This window comes from Ailuropoda melanoleuca, chromosome 16 (genome assembly GCF_002007445.2).
Source record: "Ailuropoda melanoleuca isolate Jingjing chromosome 16, ASM200744v2, whole genome shotgun sequence".
NCBI lineage: Eukaryota > Metazoa > Chordata > Mammalia > Carnivora > Ursidae > Ailuropoda > Ailuropoda melanoleuca.
Window position 1 is genome coordinate 1,531,308 of NC_048233.1, and position 20,965 is coordinate 1,552,272.

Sequence of the window (20,965 nt, forward strand, 5' to 3'; positions counted from 1 at the left end):
GTCAATGATCACTGCCCCCGAAAACTGCCATTCTACTTCCTGTCTCTGTGAATTTGCTTCTTCTAAGCTCTCCCTGTAAGTGGAATCACAGTATTTGTCCTTTTGTGTCTGGGCTTCCTTCACCCAGTGTAATATCCTCGAGGTCTCTCCAGGCTGTAGCCTGTGTCACACTCTCCTTCCCTTTTCCCGCATGGACATACCACATTTTGTTTATCTGTTCAACTATCCATGGACACTTGGGTTGCTTCCACTTTTTTTTTTTTTAGATTTATTTATTTATTAGAGAGAGAGAGAGAGAGAAAGAGCATGAGTGGGGGGAGAGGCAGAGGAAGACAGAGAGAGAGAATCTCAAGCAGACTCCACGCCCAGTGCAGAGTCTGACACGGGGCTCGATCCCACAACCCTGAGATCACAACCTGAGCTAAAACCAGGAGTCGGATGCTCAACGACTGAACCACAAAGGTTCCCCTGCTTCTACTTTTGAATATTGTGAATAACGCTGCCATAAGCATCAGTGTACAAAGAGGTTTTTTTAAGCACCCAAACTTCTTAAATCCTGAAGTATATTTTCAGAATGTGCCACTGTAGATTAAAATCAGGTATGTCTTCTATTGGTCCCAGCTTGGGAAACGAGCAAATTCTATGCTGGGGTCTCTACACATTTTTCCTTCTGTCTTTAAACACCTTTAAACCAATGGTTTTCAACACTGGCTATCCATTAGCAACACCTGGGTGTGCTTTTTTCTTAAATACTGATGTCCAGGACCAGCTGAAGACGTTTGAATCCCAATCTCTGGGTTCGGCAGAGGATGTTTTTTTAAAGCCTCCCCTCTCTTCAGTTATTCAGCAGAAGGACCATTGCTATAAACTCTCTTCTTTGGGGGCCCCTTCTCTTTATTTACAAAATCTCTGCCCTATGAAGAACTCCTTTTTTCCCATCAAAAGTGAAAAGGGCTTGCTGCCAGTCAACTACCCTAGTCGTTTGCCTGATTCCATCCCAACCAGAAACCCTCACAGCTCTGCCTCTTCCAGTGCAAGGCTTCTCTAATTGTGCAATAAGAACCCACGTCTTCCTTGGAAGGAATGTCGATACGTGTAAGCAGGTAAGGAGGCATTTCTAGGCTTACTCAGTCCTTCAGAAAGTTATAATCTAGTCCTTTTAAGGCAGCAGGAACCAGAGGAGAGAGAGAGACGAGATGGGGTCCCAGACCCTCTCCAGGCCGGGAAGGAGGCTGCTGAGGAGGCTGGCTCCCGGACTCGCTAGAGGAGACAGAGGACCTGGGCCATGCTCACATTGCTCTGACCCTAAAACACCCCTAGGCCCTGCCCCCCCCCCATTCTCACCCAGGACTTGCAGGTACTTCCTTTGGTGTGTCCTGAGGACAGCTGGTGTGGCTCTGTCCGGTTCTATATTCGATCATTTCCCCTCTGTAGCCAGCATGCCAGTAGGCTTCTCTGTGCTGCCGTGCTCTCTGATCGCTCAGTTCTCAACAATAGAGGGTGTCGCTAAAAGGGGAGCATCGTGACTTCACCAACAAGAGAAGTTCTAAACCTCTCAGTCAGAAGCTTCACAACCAAAGTTGCTGCAGCAGGACATACCCTAGGACAGTTTCTCTCTCCACTGCTCCCCCATAGGGCTTTCCTCTCCCAACGGGCAGCCCTGAGGCTCCAAGGCCCTTCACCTCACCTTGGGGCTCTTCTGCCTTTTTGGGGAGAGCTCCCCAAACAGGATATTGGAAGACATCCAGGCTACAGTCCCAGCAGCAGCTTCATGCTCCCCAGGACTTGCCCCCCAGAGACCTGAGAACCAGGCCCTCTCCTCTGCCAGGCCTCCTCTGCAGCCTGCATCTAAAGGGCTGGGACATGTCTCGATGGCATTGAGCAGGTGATCTCTGTTCCTGGGGGCTCCTTCTCCATCCACATGAAATGCTAATGTAACAGAATGCCAAGTGGTGCAAGGGGACAGGAGCCATGCAGGAGTTCAAAGGACAGAACAAGTGTGAGCTAGAGGAGCCAGGGTGCTGGCAGAGTGTCCACAGAGCATGGGGTGGCCCCAGCGGCAGGAGAGGGGGAGGGGTATGATGTAGCCAGGCCTCACGGGAAGGGAGAGGGCACTCTCCCCGGGGGACAGGACCTGCCTGGGTGTGGCTGGGATGAGCAAGCCCACCTCTGAACTCTATTCTGCCCTTTCAGGCATGCTGGCCCCCCAAAGTACTTGGAACCACGAGAGCTGATCAGAATCTATCCTAAGAAGTGTGCAAGCTCATGGAAGGGAACAGAGAGGAAGTGCGAGGGGTAAGAAAAATGAAGACCAAAGCCCCGAATAATGCGCAGAACACCGAGGAAGAGCAGACTAAAGCTGAAGCTGGGGAGCTCAGGCAGGCATGTCTCTGACACCTCTCTGACCAGGGAACTGAAAATATGTGTTTGTCTATCTTGTGCAGTGCCTACTAAGCGTTAGCAACGACACAGTCCCAAATTTTCTCCAGGTTTCCATGCCCCCTTCCTCCTGCCTTCCCACTCACAAGGTCCAGACCCAGAGGGTACCCCTCTGCAACATCAGAAGGGGACAGGAGGGGAGACACTGAGCATGATCTGTACCCCCTCTTCAGTACCTCTTTTAGGCGGGGGTGAGACAGCTCTGCACATTTTATGGGTAAAGAAACAGAAGCAGAGAATAGCAGAGATGGAGTTCAAATGGACCTCACACATCAATAAATTATGTTTGCTAAACAGAAGTGCCTGCCCGTGGATGAAGCCAGGCCTGCAGGAGCAGGGAAGGCGAGCCAGGCAGGGGGACTATTTCGTGATGCCACAACTAAATGACAGTGTACTGGTCACCGCGAAGGAGCCAGCTCCCGCAGCCGAGGCCTGTGGTTGAGATCCATGTCTGAGCGTGTTTACGTAAGAGGAGGAGCACAGTGTAACCAAAAGGGCATAGGGATGTGGACACAGATGGACTTAGGTTCATTTTTAGCTCTGTGACTCTGGATTTCAGCTTTATAACAGGTGAGGGAAAAAATGGTTGAGGGATTAGAAAGAATCCTGGAATTATTATCCTGGTGATACTCAGTAATAGAAAACTGGTACTATTAGCTTATTGCTTTCTTCAGCGTCTATCACGGTTATTCACAAATTTATTTACCTAGAATAAAAACCCAATAAAACTTTTGAAGTGGCTGTTGCAAGTGATCGCGGTCACTTCTCACTGATTGTGTAGTGAATATGGAGCGAATTCCCAGGTCCAGTGAAGTGGGAAAAAAACAATGCAGGGCAGAGTGTGTGAGAATTCCCATCAGAGGTGAGGAAGAAGTCGGGAGACATCTACGTGTTCTCTGATGTGTAGGTCTCCTTGCAGGGACAGACCCTGGAGGCAAGGAGCAAGGAGAGAGATACTTTTCGCAGTATGCCCTTTTGTGTGTTTTTTATTTTGTACTATGTGATTTTGCTACCTTTTAAAAAATACATGGAATGATTTACTTAGAACTCAGAAAAAAAAAATAGAGCTGTTACAAGGCACTGAAAACTCCAGGTGATCAGCGGGAGTAAATAAGTGGTGATGTGCTTCATGGACCAGTGGAGAGGTAGGTGCCAAGGACCCTGTGTCCCGAGAACAGTCCAGGGCCATGGAGAGGTGGCTGCAAGGAGTCCTGACTCCATCGCTCATTACAGAGCCTTGCAGTGCCAACCTCAAGATGAGCCATGCCGGCTAAGAGCCACCTCCCTGGAGATGACACTTCGTAATGATTCTAACTCTCTGCTTCACATAGCACCTTTTATCCAAGGAGTGCAAAGTGCTCATGCACACCCAGGAGGCCCCAAAGCCACCCGAGGGGGAAGGGAGCAGCTCTCTACAGCTGTGAGGACCGTGGCGCTGAGGGGCCCGGAGCGTAAGCACCGCCATGCTCACTGGGTCGTGGCTCCCAACTGAAGTCTGTCACTTCCAGTGACCCCAAGGCAGTTCCACCTCTCCGTGCCTCAGTTTACTTCTTTGCAACTTGAGAATATGAACAGTACTTATCTCACAAGGGTATTGTGAAGATTAAATAATGGCCATGTAATAACCAGTATTTATTGAACCATTATTTTATGCCAGACACTGCTTTAAGCTGCCTGACCCATATTTATCTGATTCCTATCCTTCATTCATAAGTTTTGGAAGCTGAGGGACAGAAAGGTGCAGGCAGCCACCCACATGACAGAACCGGTGAGGGGGCTGCAGAACACTTTATATCCATCCCTGCTCAACAGGCGGACATGGACGACGGCCTAGTGATGGAAAAACTGAGGCACAAAGAGGCTGCGCTGCTCTTTCTCGCATATGACCTTGAGGCCACAGATGATGACCTCTAACAACAGACATCAGGGAAACCAAGACAAGAGCGTGAGGTGGCATCACTGCTTCTCCGCCTGAGGGCCAGGGGTGCAGGCAGTCCCTCGAGGATGGTCAGCTCCCCAGGGCCCTCAAGAGCAGCAACAGTCTCCCCTCCCTTCAGGATCGGTGATTCAGAGCCTTGCTGACCAACCACAGAGAAGGTGCCAGAAAAACCTGCACAAATCCTGAGGTGCCTGGAACATGAGAAAACTGGTTATTGTTCAAAAGCCTATGACTGCCACTGAAAAATAAAGAAGGGGGGACCCGATGAGCCGAGGGCTGCATGTGAAGCCAGCAGGCCCATCTGTAAATAGAGAATACGTTAGGAATGTGTAAGCAACACCATAAATCCTTCGTCAGCTGCCTTCCTTCCTTTCCTTCACAGACAGGGCCTGGGAGGCCTTTGGCAGAGAGGGAGGCCGGCATTTTGCCTCTGATGGCCAGAAAGATAGCTCCACGCCGAGTGTCTGTCACGGAGCATGGGGTAAAAGAGACACACAGAGAGCTTCACTCATTAACATTGGCGTTGCCATGACAATAAGCTGTTGCCAGGTAGCAGCGAACTAGGAGAAGAGTGAGAATTAGCAAAGCCTAAAAATAAAGCCGTTATGTTTCTTCCCCCGTCTAGATGTCCATGTGTAACAGGCAATAATCTCGCCTCCGCCTCGGCCCGGCCCTCTCCCCAGCCGGCCCCCACGGCAGCTCTCCGTCCGGTGGTCCACACGATGTGGGGCCACCCACGCCAGGGGCCCAGAGCACCCCTCCCTGGCCACCGCGGGCACCTGAAGACAGGTGAGCGCTCACACCTGGAGGCCGGCTACCAAGCAGCACCGGAGAAAGCCTCAGCACAAAAGCCAGGGGGCACTTTCCCCTCCTCGGGAGGTCAGCCTGGACTCCAGACCCAAGCTGGGCCCGCTCGGGGCTGTCACACCCATACCCCACTCCTTGGCTCGGAATGAATGGGAAGTGGCAGGTGCCCTGTCATAACTGACCATTTCTTTCTTGGAACATATTTAAGTAAGCCTCGGCCCCAGAGGTGACTGTGGAAGACAGGAGCCCGGGCTGAGCAGCATGAGTGGTTCATGGTTTCCTTTCTCACTGTGATCCCACCAGAAGAGCCATCATCATACTAATTCCAAAAGGTAAGACAACGTAATGATAAAAATCATGGAGCAATTTGTAAACAGCTCCAAAGGACAGGCAGTGGAATTATTTTCAAGGTCTTCCGGTCTGGCTCTGGTAGCAGAGGAGAAAATGCACGTATCCAGCGGTTACAGGTTTCCTTTGTTCATCTCTCCCATCAGACCCTATGCTCCACAAGGCAGAAATCACACGGAACTGTTCACTCTCATAACCTTAGCGTCTGTCATCAGCCCAGACACACAGTCCGCACACAACAAACACAGTGGGGGAAAGAAGGAGCAAGGAAGGAGCACTGCCTCAAACACAGCTGAGACAGTATTCTGGGTAAACGGCAAAGATATTAACAGTAATAATACCTGACCTAGATAAAACATCTCTCTTTCTAAAATTCTAAGCTCTGCCTTCTAAGAACCAAATCCTACTCTCTATCCAGGTCTCTAGTCTCAAAAAAAAAAAAAAAAAGGTTCATGCTTTAAGCAGATCAGATAAATTAAAATCCAGAATTTCGTTGGCAATAATTTCCTTTACTAGTAATTATAATAAGATTTCCTCAAATGTAACCTGCCTAATTTCTTTAAAGTATAATTTGTTTAATTCAGGTAGTATGTGCTAATTTGAATCTCTACTTTGGGTGGAGCCAGCAGCAACAACTAAATTTGTGGTTTCCTTCCTTCTACCAGACTCACCCTTGAGTTCTCTCCATCCACCATGGTGTATGTGCACTCAGCAAATGAAAACAGTAGCTAATTTTAATATCAGTGTAAGAAGTATGTACTTAAGAAACTGAAGTCATTACTTCTCTCACCATCACCCCATAAAAATATATAACCCAGAACAGAACATAAACATTATTTCTTTGTTCTTTGACTGCTCTGGATTACTTAGCCATTAATCCAAATGCCAGTTCCTGCTTGCCAGTTCCTGCTTCTGGTCCCCCAAGCTTGTGCAAATAACATAAAAGTAGCAGAGAGAATGACAAGTAAAAGAAGGAGGAGAACAACTGGGGATATGAGAGCAAGTCCCATTGATCATCCTGTTCCCCATCCCAACCTCCGAGCAAGGCCCAACCTGTATGAATTAAGTTACGCACTTGAGAGAATGAGAACCTGCAGGGTGGGGCCTACCAAATAAGTAAGAGTGATGCTCATGACAGCTGTATTTCAACAAAACTCCAGAGAGGTTCATATTTGCACAAGACTACAGCAACTATAGCCATCAAACCTGCTTTCAGCATTGTCTCTAGAGACGGTAAAGTTCATGGACACATTCCTTCTTCTCCAAAGTCAGACACCCAGACCTCTCCGAGAGGGACCGTGTATCCACAGTGCCCGGTGTTCTCATGGCCAGGCACAGAGCAGACCAATCCAAAAATGTGACCGGAGCACGGTTTCTGCAAGTGTAAGAAAAGTGGGGTAGCACTCTGTGAACTGCAGAATCCCAAATTCTATACGGCCCTGACTTGATGGCCTGGGGAGGGCTCCTAATTCAGCAAGATCTGCCAGATGGACTGTTTCCTAAGGGCACCTGTGTGCCAATGCCTGCCCGGACCCCTTGTTTTCAGCAGGTCCTTCACCAGACCACAAAACAAATGAAAAGTCAGTCCTGACATTGACTGGAAAATAGGACTCCTCTGAAAGCTTTACGTTCCCTTCTGCTAAAAGGTACCCAAGAGACAGCTCTCACCATCACTACACAACCATGTTGATACGTAAGATCCCAGCCTGTCCTCATTACCCATCCATATACTGTCTTCCTTCTCTATGGCAAAAAATACCCAGTCACAGCTGCAGCTTCCAATGGGAAGGGGCTATTGAACAGATGGAGTTGACAAGGCAGCTGGCTCCAATGTGCCAAGCAGAGTCTGGAGCACTGCACTGGGCACCACACAGGTGACCAAGAAATAGACGTTGAATCACTGAATCAGTGAACGGAAAAGCTAACCTAATGCTTTTCCCTCTACTACACTTGAATTACTGGGATGCTTCCAAACTGAGAAACTTGGGCCCAGTTCTCTGAGATCCCACCAGTCTAAGGTCCATCTCTTTTGCCCGTAACCTCCTTTGAGATCATACGCACCAGCGCCAAATGTCACTGCCAGCCCTGTGAGAACCGGGCTGGGATCCACCTCTAACCTTGAAGCACCTTGTTCCACATCATTTCCCCAGACTTCAGAATCGAAGCACCCCACCAATCCCAGGCTTCCTCACAGGAAAGGGAAACAGGGTGTGCTACCTGTATGCCCTCAGAGGAAGACAGCATAAACCCGAACACTGCTGTTAGCAATATCACCAACATCTCACTCGGGACACTCTTTCATGTATCACCACTTCATCCTGCCCTAAAGAGTTCATATTTTCCAGCATGGCCCTCGTGAAATGAATCTCTAACGGTGACCTTAAGGAAGCCGTTAAAACACAGGGAAGACCCCGACTCTGCACTAGCCACTCCCTCCAGATGTTCTGTTGCAAAAACAGTCTGATAAAAATAAAATCACACCAAGCTGAAGATCAGACTCCTCTCCCTGCCCTTCCTTCCTTCCTGCAACAGATAAACTTGTTTTCTTACTTTGCATTTGCCATTTTTAGAAACGGGTTAAAAGTAAAACGCAAGCCTCTCCTGGAGGAAAGGATAAGGATATCAGTCAGTCTCTCTCTCTCTCTCTCTCTCCCCGCTCTCTCTTCTCTCTCTGTCTCCTCTCTGGCATGTGTTACTAAATTTTATATAGCTTGACTTGCTGCATCTCTGATATGAGCTGCTTATACACAACATAACCAGACACATACTTTTAAGAGTATGCATCACTTAAAATAACTGGATTTTAAACCTTCTGATTTTAGGTGAGAATTTGGTTGGAGGACTGGATAGGTCTTGGCTCTTGGAAAGCAAGGCAATTAGTGTTTTAAAGAACGAAATGTATGAGTAACCTTTCATGAGGGCACTGACTGAAATGTAGAAAAACCTGACCTGTTTTTGCCCCACCAGACCCTCTCGGAAAGTACAAATATCCTTCCATGGATGGTTTCCAGAGATGAATTTTATGAAGCTCAAGACAGTTATTTTAAACTTCAGCTCCTTAAACTGTATTTCTAAAATATAATTAGCAATTCTTTATTCTTGGCCAAACAACTGCTAATAGAACACTGTGTGTATGGTGGTACAAACCAGTTAAGAATCTTATGAAACAATGCCCAAAATACAGAGCGGCACAGACACCCTTCTCCCTGTCTCCTTCTCTCTGTCTCTTTCTCTCTCTCTCTCTCTCTCTCTCTCTCTCGGATACAAGTATGCACACAGATGGAACACCATTTGTCTTCCCAGAGCCATCAAATTTCAGGCCCATGATGACTCCTCCCAGTGAGTTTCTTATTATTACAACCATCAACAGACCACTTCCGACTGTTTGTTTTTTGGTTCCTGAGGGTTATTGGTATTTGGGGGTTTTTTGAACCATACTGATACATAGAATGGATGCTTAACAAAATTTTTAAAGGTATTTGATTACTGTTTTTAGGAAAACAATTCTAACAATAATACACCCCACCCCAAACCAAGACTTCAGTGGGGTATAGTGTGATTGGTTGCTTCTTACTAGAAGGCCTAAGGACCAGGGAGAAATATTTAAAAATCACCCACCTGTCAGAATGGATACTGCCAGCCAGGAGAGCTGGCCCAGAGCTCTGGAGCCCGCTGTCCTGCTAGGCATAGATCTTCTATCTACTAGATGCAGGGGAGGTCCAGGGGTCTGAGGCAGGGGTCTTGGGTGGTGGGGGCACTTGGATTAGAGTAACTCAAATGCTCAGAGTAGGTGGAAAAGGAACCATGTTTCTCCATTATTTCTATGCAGGGGGTACTCAGGCCCTAAGTTAGACCCTCAGGTTAAGCCAGGTAGAATAACCTCAAACAAAAAACAAGAAAACCCAAAACCAAGATATCTGTTATGTGGGAAACACGTTTTTTTTTCTGGGGTGAAGTGAGGAGAGGGAGATAACCTGACTTCATCGGCGGACTCACCCCAAGGGGTCCAATTTGGCCTGATCTTCCGCTACTATGTACGGAAAGTATAAACTGATCATGGTGTATTAAGACACCTCCATATTGACTGGTAAACAGCCATTTCCTTGAGTTTCCCAAATCCTTTGCACCACCCAGACCCCCTTTATCAGGACCCCCAGATCCTCCCTTGAATCTGCTAAACAGAGGGTTTATTCCGGGCAGGGCAGAAGGCTCCAGAACCCTGTACTAGCTCTCTTAGCCAGGGGTATCCATTCTGATGAGTGTTACCAGACCAGCTATTAATAATGTGTGCAGCCCTAGTCATGGTCTTGCCTTAAGACCATCTCAGCTAATACAGCTATCCTGGCCAAAGCCATGCTGACCTCTTGGGTAGACATCATCTTCTCTCTTGTGAACAGTGCTCTATCTAGCTGTCCTCTTTCGGCATGTTGCAACTGTTTTATCTGAATTATGCTATGTGTGTGTGTGTGTGTGTGTGTGTGTGTGTGTGTGTGTGTTCAATGTACATGTCTTCTCATTCTTCTCCATAAAGGGATTGGAGGCTGGCATCGTACAAGGTTTTATGTTTCTTGGCTTACCACTTTATATTTAACACAGTACCTGGTGCATTATAGATATTTAAAGAATGTTCATTGGAAGAAACTTTTAAAGCCTGACATTCCAACAGCCATGGCCTATAAGTTGATTCCTATCCTAACAAAGCCCTGCTATTTTAAAACCCTTGCAGGTCTAGTCCCCTCCATGAAACCTCTCCAGAATCTCCCCCCACCCAAGTGATTCTGCTTTTTCTAATCTCCACAGAATCAACAGACCAGACTGCACACTTCAACACCTAATTTAACTGTACACCATCTTATGTTATGTTCCTCATGAGAAAGTTCAATTGTTGTTGTTTGTCTTATCTCCCCAACTAGACTATACATTCTTTGAAGATAAGAACCACATGGGAAAAGGCATATTTTGGTAATCCGTTTCTAAAAGTCAGATGTTCTGTGGGAAATGGTAACCTATTTCCCATTATCTTAAATAGGAAAAATTATAATGTGTTGCGTTACATCAACTCCAAACCAAAATATATTATAATGTATTTCCTAAAATGTAAGCAAAGTACAGCACATAACTATCGTATAAACTATCACATGAGGATGTAAAGTGTTTAAAATAGCACTTCCTGATCTCTCAGTTGAATGTGCAGAAGCCTGTCACCTGGTTTCTCCCAGAGCTTTAAAAGGGCCCAAATTGATGACCTCCTTCTAGGAAGGTTGGCAGTCAGGAAGAGGGAAAGGAAAAGTGTGTTGGGGGTGTGTTGGGGGTTGGAAAAGCAGTCTGGTCTACCTTGCTATTACACTGGCTTTGCAAATCCTCCAACACATATGGCCAAGACTCCTCCCCTGGGGAATGGAAGAATATTCCTTTGATGTAGTCACACGTGTCTCTTAGGCCCCAAAACAGCCTCAAAGCACATCCCCTTTATTGGTACTCAGTGGGCTCTACAAAACACCTACAAATGCTTCTCATGTTCCACCAATTGTGTTTGAAAGATAATTTTAGACTTCAAATTGTTATATTGAGTTTGGGGGATATCAATATATACTTTACCTATATAAATTATCAACTGAAAACCACTTTATTCAGAGCTGTTTATAAAATAAGAAACACAGATATTAGAAGGAAAGATATATTCCCCCAGGAATATGTTAACAGGGGAGACATTCTGTAGGAGAAACCTGTTTTTTCTGAACCTTTAACCACCCTTACCACAATGATGGGTACATGCCATGTGCACAATACATACCTAAGGACGGAGGGTTAGTATATCTGATCACTGACTACAGAAATGAGACGAGACTGGGTTGGAGAGCAGGAGAAATCTTAACTTGGCCACGCTGGCTGTTCAAAAGAGAAAAAGAACCAAGAACCAACACTCACCGGACACTGAGTTATGATGTAGGCACACATATCAGCTCACTGAATACTGATGACACCCCAAAGAGGGAGTTATCACTAGCCCCATTTTACAGGTAAAAATACAGACTGCATACACAACTTGGCTAAGAGCCACACAGCCAGTCAGTGGTGAAATCTAGAATCATAGGCAGGCTTAAGTGCAAAGCCTGAGCCCTTTGCTCCATTCATAGTGCCTCCTGCGAGGTCAGAAGCACAGTCAACCCCCAGGCACTGCCATTCTCCCAACCCCCAGAGTCTCGTTTTATTTTTGAAAATACTACCCTGTGCTTCTGAAATCACTCATCTACATCATATAAGTTGTCAACTGGCCTTCTTCCCTCTGGATCTCATCCCAAGGCCTGGATTCTACAGTGCATGGCGCTCCGATGGAAGCACTAGATCTCAGGTGGGCTGCCTGATTTACATGGAGCGGTTCCAGGTTTGTCCAGCTTGCCCTCCTGCCTCCCTGAGCACCCTCAGATCAAGGTTAATCCCCAACACAGACTATGTACACCAAACCTTCCGCCTACCCCCTTATTCAAAATCATCAACCCAAGAGGAGTAGACTGTCAGCATTTATTCATCTGACAACTATTTCTTACCTGCCAGCCTTGGGCTAAGTACTGGAGATACTGCAGTGGAAAGAAGACAAGGTCCTCAACCTCACCCAGCTACTGGGGTGACAGACAATCATACAAATAAATACATAATTACAAATTGTTTTAAGTTCTATAAGAGACAAGAGCAAGAGAAAAGGGCAATATAGGGCAAGATAAAAGGTTATAACAGGAAAGAGGATTTAGAATAGGAGCTTAGGGAAGACTTGTCAGATGAAGTGACATTTAATGAGACCTGAATAGAAGGATAAGAAAGAGGAAGCCAAATTAAGAGTGAGCGCCTCTGGGCTGTCGGCCTCCTCCCTGTAACCACCACGACCTGCCACCTCCAACATCCCCGCCTCCACCAGCCTATCTCTAAGTTGGCAATGTGAGAACCCAGCCTCTCAAGGTGGGGGTGGGAGGGCACCTTGAACTTCCACACACAGAGGTTTCCCAGTTGAGTGTGCAGAAGCCTGGTTTCACCCAGCCCTTTAAAGGGGCCCAAACGCATGACCTTCCAGGATGGTTGGTGGCCAAAGAAAGGGAAGTGATGAGGATGCAGATATGTTGTGGAAAAATACCCTGGCTTCGCAAACCCTGCAGGACACGTGGCCAAGACCCCCATCCTCTGTGAAGGGACGGATGTTCTCTGGTGTGTGTGTAGAAAGTTTTAAATATGCATTCTGAGAGAAATGTAACTCGTCTGTTTCTGATTCATTCATAACTCATCAAATTTGTTTTGCAAGCGCTGTTTGATGTCCAAGAAACTGCCAAGCCTCCCTAACCCCGCACCCCTCTTTGAAGTGGTGATTGTGCAGACGTCACATGCCTGCCTAGGCACCAAAGGACAGACCCCGGGGCTCTGAGCCCTGAGATTTGGTAAGAAGCAGACCTGCTGTGAAGGTCTTCCAGTCACAATACCCCGCGCTACCCCTTGGGCTCTGTTTAGCAATCTCTCTGGTGTGAAAAATGTATCCAGAACACAGGAGTGAAAGGCCCACGGGTGTGCAGGGAGAAGTGGGATGGATGATAATCCATGTTTATTTCATTTGTTTGCTGACTGACACTGTAATGTGTCAGCAGTCAGGTGAACAAAAAGAAGTGTCCTCCTCTAGAGTCAGAAAACGGCCCTAAAAACAGAGGAAGGGACAGGCTTGCACGTATGACTAAGCCAGGCCCCGGAATTCTAACTTCCTCGTTGGTTCTGTGTCGAATGGACCTTCTCCACCAGGAGCAGCCTGTCCCCGAGGAGCCAGTCAGAGGTGAGCGGAGGTACTTCTGGTGGTGGAGGGGGGGAAGCCAAGGGTCCTAAACACCCTGCAATGGGTGAGAATGCCCCTCAGCCTAAACGCCCCAGCCCTGAACGACAGCTAGCGGAAGGGGAAGAAGATGAGGCAGTAACCACGGCCCTCGGTAGCACTGGGGGGGACAGCTCAGAGACAGGACTGTAGACACAGGACCCCACACCACCTTCTTGGTAGTAGCGTGTTGCTTCTCTGACCTGATGGTTTGAAGAGTTCAGTCAGAGGCATGTCCCTTCAAGGGGAAGACTACATATGTTTCACTTTATACAGTGCTCAGTGTGGAAATCAAGTCGCTTTCTAAACACACCAGGATAGATACTCCAGGGTAAATATTCTTTTTTTTTTTAAAGATTTTATTTATTTGACAGAGATAGAGACAGCCAGCGAGAGAGGGAACACAAGCAGGGGGAGTGGGAGAGGAAGAAGCAGGCTCATAGCGGAGGAGCCTGATGTGGGGCTCGATCCCATAACGCAGGGATCACGCCCTGAGCCAAAGGCAGACGCTTAACCGCTGTGCCACCCAAGCGCCCCTCCAGGGTAAATATTCTAACCACTACTTTCGTGGGATCCCCATGATGATTTTATCTGCATAGGAAAAAAAAAACTCAAAACTTTTGTAGTACAAATAAGCTTCCTCACCTTCTACGATGGGGCACTGAGATTTCCAGATACAAGGCATCTCTTTAAGGAGAAGAGAAGTCTACCTTGGATGGTGGGCCATGGGGGACTCTGTCAGACACACATCTTCATCTGTGGGCCTTGGAGCATTCTCAGGGCCTGTGGCCCATATCCATGCACCTCCCCTCACCCTCTGCTTACAGAGAAAACAACACAGCTTGTACTTAACTCACAAAAAATTTTTAGATTAAATGAAGGGTCTAAGGATGATGTCAGGCAGGATGTTTTTCCCATGCGAAGCAAGGTCCCTTTCTCTTCTCTGCTGTGGCTGCGGAAATGGTTATGTCTTCCAGGACGAAGAAGGCAGACAGGACACTGGTGTGATTCTGAAGGACCAAGAAGAGAATCGAAGTTCTCTTACCCTCAAAATAATTCTCATGCCTGTTAATAAAATGCTTGAAATGTCTTTAAATGATTCAAGAGAAGATTTAAAATATGAAATATCTAATATTCATGCTGGGCTATAAATGACTGCTATCTAGTTCTTTAGTTCTTAGGCAAGTTTTAACAGGGAGAAAAGTTTAAAGGTGCACAATAGCACTGATTATCTGGAAGAAAAGGGGACCAAGCATCGTGAAAGTAGAAAAAAGACACGAAATGAGATGTGAGGCATCACAGACATGTTCAGCTAAACTAGCTATGAGACACTGGGCTGGTCCCTCACAGCATGAGCCTCAGTTTCCCTATTTGTAAAATGAAAGATTGAGCTGCATGTTCTTAAAGATCTTCCAATTCTAAAATCCTGTCAGTCAACCCAATGATCAAAAGCAGTGATTCCACATTGTCCAGCTCAGGCAAGGAGAAGCAGAGGCCCAAGGTCAGCAATGAATCATTTATCTAATCATTATAACTTAAAGAGAAAAAACCCACATGTTTTTGCACATGATGAAATATTTGGAAAATGTAAATGGTCAGTATTGCCTTTCCTCAGTTGTCACTGAGGCGCTCGGTCCTTCTGAGGGAGCTAAGGCCGCGCTGGGGTGAGGCCCTCGCTTCACCTGCAGACCAGCAGCGCACCCATGCCATGGCCTCCTTCTCAGAGCTCACCTCCATCTACTCGGCCCTCATCCTGCATGACGATAAGGTGACAGTCATGGAGGGTGAGATCAATGCCCTCACTAAAGCAGCGGGTGAAGTGTTGAGCCTTTGTGGCCAGGCTTGTCTGCAGAGGCCCTGGCCGATGTCAACATCGGGAGCCTCATCTGCAAGAGAGGGGCTGGGGGACCTGCCCCAGCAGTTGCTGCTGCCCCAACAGGAGGTTCCGCTCCCTCCACCACGGCTGCCACAGCTGAGGAGAAGGAGCTGGAAGCAAAGGAAGAACACTCGGAAGAGTCTGATGATGACACGGGCTTTGGTCTTTTTGACTAAACATCTTCTGTAAGATGTTCAATGAAAAGCTGAACTCTTGGGTGGCTCAGTCGGTTAAGTGGCCGACTCTTGATTTCTGCTCAGGTCATGATCTCAGGGTCACGGGCTCGAGCCTTGCATCCTCACTGGGCTCCGCACTTAGGGGGGAGTCTGCTTGTCCCTCCACCCCTCTCCTTGCTCGTGCTCTCTCTCTCTAAAATAAATAAATTTTTAAAAAAAGCTGAACTCTTAAAATAAATTAATAGGCGTTCAGTACTTTCTGAGTGCAGGAAGATTGATGATGAAATTGCCATCACTGGCTGCCCAAAAGCCATTGCTCCTTCTCCCTGGCTGGAAAGGCCCAGATTCTGTTTGGTTGTGATAACCCTCTTCCAGGGATGGAGCTAAGTCCTAATTCATCTCAACTGGTCAAGACAATCGCACTCTCCTTGATAAAGGGACACTTGACCAACTCCTGGCCAATGAGCCATGGCAGAGTCTGCTGGACGCTTCTGGGAGCAGCTTCCTTGCTCTTAAGAGACACTCAAGGGAGAGAGGCCTCCAGTCCCCTGGACATTGCTGCTTCTGCCTGGGAAGTCTGAAATGGCTATAGCCATCTTATGATGTCAGGGCAGCTCACTGAAGATGACAGAGCAGGAAGGATGAGGAGGGTCCACGCCTGGACATCCCTCAGGAGATGATGGGCACGATGTGGTGACAGAACAATCTGGAGCCACTTGGCGAAGGTCAAAAGGGACAAACAGCAAGTATCAGGAGACACGCTTTTATGCAGCTATATACCTAGCTTACAAGAGCTAAAATACTTGCTTCAGGAAAAGTTTAGAAAAGAGTTTTGGATGATAGCCTATAATATATGCTTAAGAACAATTGAGAGTACATCCAAGTGCATCCCTCACCTTGAAAACTAAGAATCACATAAAATAAATATGCTGCTCTTCATACCCCTTTGATGGCCTTGTCAAAATGAATGCCAGCCACCGCAGCCCTGGACAACAGTGCTTAGCGGGCAGGTTCTCTGTCCTTTTCCCTTCACTCCGGGGTCCCTTGTCTGACCTTCCCACCCGCCCACCTCTGACTGCCTTGCCCTCGTGCAGCCGGAGAGCTGCAAAGGAGAATACGAAGTTTCTATCAGAGACGCTGTAGGAATTTACCTTATCTACCAAATTTGGTTCAATTTCTGTTTCTTAACACTGAAGTCTTCACAATTTGGTAATGGAGAAACTCAGTGATGCTGAGAGCACCCCCAGCACACGAGCAGGGCCTACAGTATTCGGAGCTGTAAGGGATCTTGAAATGGTGAGTCATCCTCATGCCTGAGCAACACATCTCAATAGCCTCCGAGGGGAGGCCTCCGGTTCAACGGAGAGCAGCCCACCTCAGCAACCTCCTCAGAAGCCACTTCCCTGCAGGGAACCAGGGGTGGCGACGGGGCCACGTGGGGAGGAAGACAGGCAGGCAGCTCCCCAGCTGCCTTCAAAGATGCGTTCAGCTGAACTGCCAAATGGAGGTATTTTGCCATAAAAGGACAAAGGCACAAACACAAGCACCTTCCTTCCTGAGGGTGCCCTTCCCTCCTGCCTCAGCCCTGTGCAGGTGCATATGCAGCCTTGAAAGGGAGCTGGGGGTCCTCTGGACACCACGGCCAGCACTCCCCAATTTCAAGGCCATCTCATCCTCTGAGGCACCAAACCACATAATGACAGAAGTTAATTTCCATACAAGGACCTTCCGGTAGTAAAAATTCATTTAGGAGGAAATAAATTTGAATTGAATTTACTAAACCCAGAAAATGTAAATCAGGGAACATTCCTAATGAAACTGCAGCTTGGCTTGGAAATGATCTTAAAGTTGCATTTCTAGATACAGGTCCGTTTCTGCACTGAACCAATTCACTGGGTGGTTATTTACAAAAGCTCGGGTTCTACTAAAGGGTCCTAGTGTCAGATTTTGAAACTAATAAAAATTCATTTCAGTTTGGTGCTTCTGGTTCTAAAATTAATCATCTTCCTGTTTGGTCCTATTCAACCACTGATTTAAATGTAGGAAAACTTCACTTATCTGAATGTTTTTGGAGGAAGAGGAAGGAAGAAAGTCTTGTCTAAATTGATGAAAAAAATCTGAATGGCTGATTTTTGAAGAAAAATGGTTCTAGTACTTGTAATATTGAACATATAATAAGCTAAGATTTAAATGAACACTAATAAGTAAAATTGAGTTAGTCACTGAAAAATTACAATCCATAATAGGCTTTTATTACATAATAATGAATTACATTATATCACTGAGTCTTAATTTTTTAAATCAATGGGAAACACAGTCTGTGTCAGAATTCCTGGGGTACAATTTGAATTTAAGTTACCCAGCAGTCAGGATTTAATTGAGCATTTCCAATGGTCAGTGAGTAGCTTTAGTAAATGCACGATGCAGGGAAGCAGGAGAGGGAGAGCGGGGGAGAAGGAGGGAGAAGAGAGGAGGAAAGAGGAGAAGAGGGACAGGGAGGAAGGACAGATGGGGAGGAGAGGGGGGGAGTGCAGGAGGGGAGGAGATGGGGTGGGAAGGGGAGGAAATGGAGGGAGAGAGGCAAAGAGAGGGGATCTGAGTGGAGGGATTTAAATTTCCTAAGGGCAGAGTATGCCCAGTCTGGGCTGCAGTGGGACCTTACTGCAGTCTCCTTGTTCTGACAGCTTTAGCTCCTATCTTAGAACAGGATGGTGCCCCTGGAGGAAGGGGTGCTTTGGCCAGCCTGTGCCTGGTAGAAAGCCAGCTCTGGATGTACTGGTAGATGTGGGACTGCTGACCTGGAAAGGACCAGAAGATGTTTGGCGGGGCAGGCCAGCTCATCCATTCTGAACCAGAAGGCAGGCTGCCAACAGGTTCTGTCCTGCTCAAAGCTACAGAAGCCCTAGAGTCTTCCCTGCCTGCTACCCACCTCATTCCTATCAGCTCTGGACCTGCTGGCCCACGTGATATTTAGAAGAACCAGGAAGAAAGGCTGGTGGGAGACCGTAATGGCTACACATACAAGAATCCTCAAATGCTTCCCTCTCCTTGCTGCTTCCCCAACTGAGGCCAGAGATCTCCAGGAACCTCTCGCTCCCTCCTCACTTCCCTCTTATCAGAGCAAAGATTAATCGGACATCCTGCTTTTACACTTCAGTGTAAATGTGTTTATGTTCTGGCTGGGACTGCTGACGGCCTTCCAAAAGTGGTTCAAGACAGAGGGAGTCTGCAACTGCAATTCTATACTCTTCATTTGCGAAATATTATTTTCCATTATGATTCATGGTAACAGGGAGTGTTTCAGCTGTGTTATGGGTTAAGCAGGCCAGCCTGGAAATCTAAATGCCATTTACAATTTTCTATGTTTAAAACACCAACCTCACAATGAATAAAAGAGCAGTTCAAAAATTGGGGACTGTCTAGAAATTATTTTTGGATGAAAAACTCAACATCTCTTACCAATGGGACTTCATGAAGGCTTTTCCTGCATCTAAGCTAGGAAATCCTAACTATACTTTCTCACAGTTTATCACCTGAGAAGTAGCAAAGAACCCTGGACTCATTAATTCCTACTAAGAAGGTGGTTAACTGTAGAGTGAGCTGGCAAACACAGGTCTTCAGGGTAGATGGACAAGAGGGGCTTCCTGAAACAACAGCAGGGCTCTGGACTCCTTGTCCCAACTGTACTGCATCCAGTCACTCTGGTAGATGAGCTGTCAGAAGAGAGGCTGAAAGAGTCTCATGAGTTCCGTATTCCAGAAGAAAGCCCTGCTGTACCACAGCCTGCTCTTGAAGACACAAGTACCAGGGGTGGTACACCCGGGGGCCCACTCAATCTAAATTCTCTGGGAGCTTGCGCCAGATGATCTCAGAGGTCTCTGTCTTCCAAGGGCTGGGAGCTCCACTGACATAAAATGAAGGGGTGAGCTAACTGGTGCTGGGGACCCCTCCTAATCTGTCACACAAATTTCTGAGTTCGGGGCCAAGAGGAGGACCCTTACCAGTTTGACATTCACTATCTCTAGCAGGCTTGAATTGCAGGGTAGAGAATCAAATGTATAATATCGTGGCTCCCTAAGAACTATGTCTCTATTCAGTTTCAGATGTGAGCCCATCCACCCCCCCTTACCCTCATCTCTACCTTGTACCCTGTAGTAATGGTTTCCTATCTTTGGCACTAACGCCATTCACTTTGTCCAAGACTAGAAAACATTTTGATAGAGGGCAATTTTTTTCTTGTGACAACAATGTTTCCCAAAGGAAGCTGGCTCTGAAATGACAGAGATGTCAAATCACAGACATATGTAGCTGGTAACAGTCTCGAGCACATCTAATCCAATCCCATCTTTACCACAGGAGAAACGGAGGCCCAGAGTGGCAGCAACAGTGGCGTGGCCACGATCCCAAGCACTGTGCCCCCTACTATCCTGTGGGAAACCATGACTTCCTAGCTCTGAGTCCCTGCCTCCACAGGGAGGGTCTGACCCTGGCTCTGCTCTCCAGCCATGTGATCAGGGCAGGTTTGAGGACACCACCCCCCAAAGGCTTTGAGATCGGCACACCCACTCCTCAGGAGTTGCTGTCTGGACTACAGGACAAAGGTGTGTACAACACAGAGCACAGTGCCAGGCCCGTAATGACTATTACTGTCATCCCTGCTATTATTATCGGTGATTTAAAAACACGCAAACAACTCTTCTTCCATTAAGGGAAGTGTATTTGGTTCATTTGCAAGACATTAGAACATATTCTCTATTTTGGTAACTTCAAACTTTTCTACCAGATCCCATCATAGCCAAAAAGACATCCTAGTCAGCGTTTGCTCTTGGGAATAAAGTGTCCCCAAGTGTCCTCACAGGACCTTTGTTTGGAAAGTGCTCCTACTTTCCCCAGGGGTGGAATTTTCGGATATCCCAGTGCAGGATGCAGGGGAGAACCTGATGAGCCTGAGGGAAAGAAACCCAGGGACACCTCCCATGGGGTTCGATGCCAGGGTCAGGGCTCAGGGAACGAGTGTGCCTGCGTGGGAAAATGTGAGAGAGTCAGAGGGGGAATAAGTGTTCATGGGCAAAACAGATGAGGCCCCAAACTCTTCCAATCACTGAAACACGGCATTCATAGTGGGAAAGAAAATTAGACTATCACAGAGCAGGAAAGGGGAAGGCGGGTAAAAAACAAGCAAAGAAGCCCAAAAAGGGGCAGAGTGTGTCAATAAGAAACATTTATCAGGAAATCTCCAAGAGAAGGAACTGTTCGTGGACAGAAAGGGAGAAACAAAGCTTACCAGCACATATGAAAAATGACTGAGGCATTCCAGTTGCCTGAAAGTTCAACACAAGTAAACAATGTGATGTGGAAGGAGGAGGGAGGGGGACAAGGAGAAGGGAGAGGAGGTGGAGGAGGGAGGGGGAGGACCAGGAGGAAGGAGGGGGGAGGACAAGGAAGGAGAGGGGGAGGACAAAGAGGAGGGAGAGGGGGAGGAGGAGGGAGGAGGAGGAAGGGAGAGGACCAGGAGAAGGGTAGGAGGAGGGATGGGA

The 20,965-nt window shown here is 47.3% G+C and overlaps 1 protein-coding gene and 1 pseudogene across 1 annotated transcript in view; one reads left to right on the forward strand and one right to left on the reverse strand.

Annotated features, from left to right (window-relative positions):
* The window catches only part of CACNA1C (calcium voltage-gated channel subunit alpha1 C), a 665,077-nt gene that overhangs the window by 510,299 nt on the left and 133,813 nt on the right, over nt 1-20,965 (reverse strand). The window lies entirely within an intron of this gene.
* Nucleotides 15,085-15,428, forward strand: LOC117796799 (annotated as a pseudogene).